Source organism: Macaca thibetana, chromosome 3 (assembly GCF_024542745.1).
Source record: "Macaca thibetana thibetana isolate TM-01 chromosome 3, ASM2454274v1, whole genome shotgun sequence".
Taxonomy (NCBI): Eukaryota; Metazoa; Chordata; class Mammalia; order Primates; family Cercopithecidae; genus Macaca; species Macaca thibetana.
The window spans coordinates 67,889,655-67,895,841 of NC_065580.1; the positions used below are offsets into that span (position 1 = coordinate 67,889,655).

The following is a 6,187-nucleotide window of genomic DNA, read 5'->3' on the forward strand; positions in this document are numbered from 1 at the left end:
CAAGCCAGAATCACATCTGTCTTGCAGCCTTGGCTTATGAATTTTACAGTGATAGAAGACATACTCCTGTCAAGAACAAAATCTATATACAAATAAAGTCTATATATATTTTCTAAACAAGGAGATACTTTAAAAAATTTATTTCCATAGGTTATTGGAGAACAAGTGGTGTTTGGTTACATGAGTCAATTCTTTAGAGGTGATTTGTGAGATTTTGGTGCACCATCACCTGAACAGTATACACTGCCCCCAGTTTGTGACCTTTTATCCCTCACCTTCTTCCTACCCTTTCCCTTTGAGTCCCCCAAGTCCATTGTTTCATTCTTGTGCCTTTGCATCCTCATAGCCTAGCTCCCACTTATGAGTGAGAACACACATTGTTTGGTTTTCCATTCCTGAGTTACTTCACTTCAAATAATAGACTCCAGGCTCATCCAGGTTGCTGAAGATGTCATTAATTCATTATGAAGAGATAATTTTAAGGGCTCAAGATAAGTAATAATGTACAAACAATTATAAAATTTTAGACATTTTGTTATGTAAAACTATAAATTATTTAGGTTTAAAAATAAATGTAAAAATTTTCACTAAGAAAGACCAAAATGAAACAATATTTTAATGTAATTATATTGAAATTTATCATTTCTATTACTTCCATTTTATCTTGTATCTATTCTAAAATTATATATGTGTGTATATCTAATCACCCAGCAGATTCTTCTTGCTTGCTGCACAGATAAAAAGCCAATTCTCTGAGACAATGGTATTGCAGTAGAGAAGGAGTTTATTAATTGCCGGGCCAGCCAAGCGGAAGGACTGGAGTTATTATTACTTAAATTAGTCTCCCCCAAAATTCAGAGGCTAGGATTTTTCAAGGATAATTTGGTGGGCACTAGGGAATGGGGAATGCTGATTGATTGGGTTGAGGATGAAATTATAGGAGGTCAAAGCTGCTTCTTGCACTGAGTCAGTTCCTAGGTGGGACCACATGATCAGTTGAGCCAGTTTGTTGGTATGAGTTACTTATCTGGATGGTTCCACCTCATCCATCAGAATGCAAAGTCTAAAAACCACCTTGAACGCCAATTGTAGATTTTACAGTAATGTTGTCTATAGAAAAAATTGGAAAGGGTATGAATCTTGTAACCTCTGGCTATGTAACTCCTGATCATAATTCTAATACTGTGGCTAATTTGTTAGTTTTACAAATGTGGTTTTGGTCACCAAGCAAAAAGAGGATAGTTTTGGGACGGGGCTGTTATCACCTTTGCTTGAAGGTTAAACTATAAAATAAATTCCTCCTATAGAGGAATGAACAAGGGCAACTTGAAGGCTAGAAGCAAGATGGAGCCAGTTAGGTCACATTTTTTTCACTGTCATTGTTTTTCTATGTCAGATTTTTCTCACTGCCATAATTTTTGTACAGGCTGTTTCAATTATATGCATGTATATACATATGTATATGTATACAATTGTGTTCAATGTAAAATTTAAATGCTAAAGGTTTTTTTCCCCTTTAAAGTTGATGAAAAATGTCTTACACTTACAGTCAGAAAATCTGGTGATGAATCCTGTTACCCTTCTAGTAACTGACTAATAAATGCCAAATTGAAAATGTCCCTTAGTTTCCCTGAGATTCAGTTTTTTATCAATTAAATGTGTTATTGATTAAATTTTGCCTACCTGTATCAGTTAAATAGGGTAAGTGATACTGTACTAACAAATTACCACCAAGTTTCAGTGGCTTTAAAAGAACATCCTCGCTCTCTCTTTTTTTTTTTTTTTTTTTTTTTTTTTTTTTTACTGCTCACCTAAGCAACGTGTCAATGTTGTAGACATACTCCATCCCTGGGTCTGTGGCTCTATTGCCTTCCATCTCGTCATCATCATGGAACAAAGCTTGTAGGGGCATTACATCTGGAATCAGATCTGCTTCTAAAAGAAAACCAGGCATTACCGAATGAGAGGCAGCTGTCTGGTGGGCGGGGGTGGCGGGGCGCAGAGAAATCCAGAGGAGAAGAAGATGGGCTTGTCAATGTGGTATGGTCAGAGGATCTCAAAGATGAAAAGTCAATCTCTTCTTTCTTAAGAATCACATATGACTTGTGGCCTTGGCTTTGGATTTTACAGGGATAGAAGACATACTCCTGTCAAGAAAGTCAGCCACTTCCTTCTGGGCTCTTCTAATGTCTTTTGCATCCTGAGCTCAAGACCTTTTCTCTTTTAATTCCATGGCAGATTCCACAGGATTCTAACTTGCCTGTTCTCTAAGTCCCTGAACAGTAAGATGGGATCTAAAGTTGGTTTTGAGGCTGCTTTTACTTCAGACTTGGGGCAGACAACTTTTTTTCCTTAGGTTTCAATGTTGAGGGTTTGTTATGAACAAGCTTCCACCATCCTGGTTATCCAAATTCCTGAGCACCTGAACAGAAGTATATGGGACGTCTCACACTGAGGCAACCTGCTACTGTGCTCCACCAGTTTGAAGTCTTTTTATTTTTCCCTAGTAAAAAAAGTCCAATGTTTCCCAATAAAAGTACAGATATCTTTGTTCTACCTGAAATAACCTTGATGTCCACGTCCTTCCAGAGACAAATTATACATTGCCAACATGATGACTTTGCTGCCATGTCAGCCTCAGCCTTTTATACTGTTCCTTGCCATCTGCTGAGCAATCAGAAAAAGTAAATCTAAAAAAAAATTATCACCCTTAACATAACTGAACTGTCCCCTCAGCTGTCTTGTTTGTATCCATTTTTGGAACTTGTCACAGAAGCAGGACAGCTGCTTCTCCATCCACAACACATCTTCTTCATCGCTGTTAGGGAATCCCTGCTCTAGTCATGACATAAATCTACTGATGTCTGATCCTCCAATTTGACAATCAGGGGAGTCTCTCTCTCCACTTCACTTTCATCCAGCCCTTCTGAGGTAGATGTTATTGTGGCTCCATCACTGTGTTGACTGATCGAACTACTCAGGTGGATGTAACTATCTCTTCCTTCCTTCTCACAGGTTTAGCAGCGCTTTTCAGTAACAATCCTAAGCTCTGGACTGTGAACTTAACAGGACTTTTATCAGGATCACACAGACAGAAACTCGTCAGGAGACTGTACACCCATACTTCTTTATTCAGACATAAGGAACTTTGAAAGCAGTAATTTACAATATATGATCCACTGTCCTTTATTTGATCAAGTTTAAAAAGATAGTGACTAAAAAAAGATTAAGATACCACTAAGCTATTCTCCATCAACAGGCACAGACACACACACACACACACAATGTCATCTCTCCCATTGATATTTCACATTCATTTCAAGTTAAGTTTTTTGAAATCCTTTTCCAATAACGTCTTCTGTCTTTCTGCTTCAAGTTGCTCAGTTAAAATAATCTGTTCTCCCCAAAGACGAATGTTTACTTTTTTTCTAATTTTGTCTTTCAGTGTCTCTGATAACTCCATCATGAAGCCTCTGCTGGTCCTGCCATTGCTCCAGATGCATGCTGGCCACCGTGGCTGCTGTCAGCATCACCACCGAGAGGCCCAGCAGTGCCTTCAAACTCTTTGACATCCCTGTGCCAGCTTCCAAGGCCTCTTTCTCCCACCTCTCAGGGCTGGTCACTAGTATTTAATTTAGTTCAACAAACATCTATTGACTGTCTATTATAGGTAAGGCATCAAAAGATTTACTAACTAGTGGAGGAGATATACAAACAAAAACGATCTATATTATAAGTCAGAGTAGAATAAGTGGTGGAAATAAGTGCAATAAAAGAAATATCTGAGGAAAGAGAAGGAATAATATTCTGACTTGGGGACCAGATAATGTTTCACAGAACTCTAATATAAGCTGGGCCTAGAACAATGAGTAGGGTTTCAAAAGCAGGAGGAGGGGAGGTATATGCAAGGTGGGGCAGAGGAAAAAATATTTCAGATTAGAGTCAAAATATGAGAAAAATCATAGTGATAAGAAAATATATGGCCTATTTGGGCAATGTCAAGCAGTCTAGCATGACAGAAACATTTTGTCTGCGTGTGTGTTTGTGTGTGTGTGTGTGTGTGTGTGTGTGTGAGTGACTAGACCATGAAGAGCCCTGAATGCCATGCTGAAGTGTTTAGATTTTATCCCTTAAAATAGATGCCCTAAAAGGTTGCCCAGCTAGGGAATGATATGTGCAAACTTTTACTTTAAGAATATATATAGCTCTTGAAACTGAGTGAAGAGTGATTGATAGACTGATAGAATGACAGTTAGATCTTGTGGAACAAATTCAAGCTAGGAGATCCAGAAATAAGAATGTGAGAAAGAAAACAGGAGGGCAGAGAGAATGGAGAGGGACTGATACAGAATATTGTGAGAGTGAACTCAACTGGACTTGACAACTGCCTACATATGGATAGCAAAGGAGAGGCGGGAGTTTTTTACTTGGGTGATATTCACATTTTCTCAGCATTTACTCCCCTCCCACTAAGGGGTCATGCAATGACTCCACCAAATTCAGGCAATGTCCCTGGTCTCTTCTTTAGTTTTTCCTTCCTAAATTCATTCATATTGTTGGGCATACAGATTTTGCCTCACTGCCCATGCTTTGGGCATTGATGTACATATAGGGTCTATAATCATAGAAGCAACCTTATGAAAGAACCGTGTCCCAGTGATCTTTTAATACTGATCAGTAGGAGTAGTACTTTCCCTACCACTGGATGCAGACTTGAGCAAGCTCCATAACTCTTCCGTTCATCCTCAAGTAAGAGAAAGAGTTATAACCACTTTAAATGACTTGTCTCAATTAGGTAAAAAGAATGTGTAGTCAAATAACAAAACTTAGAACATCATTTAAAGTATAAAACCATTCTCCCACCACCCCTTCCCAAGCTGGGGTCTGCTCTGCAATGGGTGCTGGAAGCTCAACTCCTAGCATTTCTTCTCTTCCTTCAATTTGTTAGTCTAATGGGAAGAGAGGAGAGAGAAGGGAGATGGAAAAGTTATCGTTGTTCTCATTTTAACATGACTTTACTCCCTTGGAGCCTGACTGATGATAAAAGCTAATTCTTTAGTGGGCACTTTGGTGGAGTCATTGGAAACCCCTGTGTATCATCTCATCTATAGTTCCCTTGAGTTCCTTGATACAGATAAAAGTTTCCCTATTTCCTCTGGTCACTTACTTCCTCTGTAGCTCTTAGCAATTATTTGGTAATTGCTTGAACTCTTGTCTGCTGAGGCCTCAGCACAGGCAGTCCATATAGGGGAGGCTCTAATACAACTCACATGCTGGCTGACTCTCATCTGGTCCATGGGAAGCATAAACACATTCTTGACTCAGACAATAAATCAGCAGATAATAAATTAGTAGATAATAAATCAGCAGCAACATGCTCCTAAAGCTGCTGGCCAGACCATCCCAATCCCTAGATTTTCTGTGTATGAGTCAAGCAATAGGCTGCTATGTCTCCATAATACATAAGACTCATCAAACTCTAGGCAATCCCTATAAACTCCCTCTCACCAGTTTGCGATGAGGCACAAACAGCTGTCAACTTTCTTTTGTTCTTCAAGAGGTAGGGCTGGAGGATGGAAGAAGTAATCCACAAAGACATTTTTTTTCCATGCAAAGATAGTTTCTACTTTTGCTCTCATGACGATTTTTAAACTTCAAAAAGGCTGAGACATTTGAGAGAATCATGGGATCAGTCATTAACCAAATTCATTAACATTTTTATATGGTTTAGCACCCCGTTTCCAATGCAGAATTTTTAATATTTTGATATTTCAGTTGAAACTTCCAAATTTAACATTGGTTTCAATCATTGCCCATTTGATTCCCAAGCCCACCTTCTTCTTGGAGGTTGTTCTACTGTATTCAGGTTTCTGTTGATCCAAAACCTCCAGCCACTTTACTTTCAAATCCAGCTTATATGGGATCCTGGTGTCAACATCTATGCCAGAGATGCGAATCATTTTCCTGGCTGGAGGGGAGATGAGGAAGTGATGGGAATAGAGAAATGTGTTGTAACTTCAGCACTGTTAACATTGTGAGTCAGATAATTCTTCGTTGTGGAAGTCTGTCCTGTACATTGTAGGTTATTCACAGCATCAGTGGCCTCCATCCATTGGATGCCAGTAGAAACCCCATTTCCTGGTTGTGAAAACAAAACAAAACAAAACAAAAAAGTCTCTAGAAATTG

General features: G+C 38.9%; 1 pseudogene; it reads right to left on the reverse strand.

Annotated features, from left to right (window-relative positions):
* Nucleotides 1-1,807: 1,807 nt before the first annotated feature.
* On the reverse strand, nucleotides 1,808-5,960 carry LOC126950837 (cysteine-rich protein 2-binding protein-like; annotated as a pseudogene).
* Nucleotides 5,961-6,187: the final 227 nt, after the last annotated feature.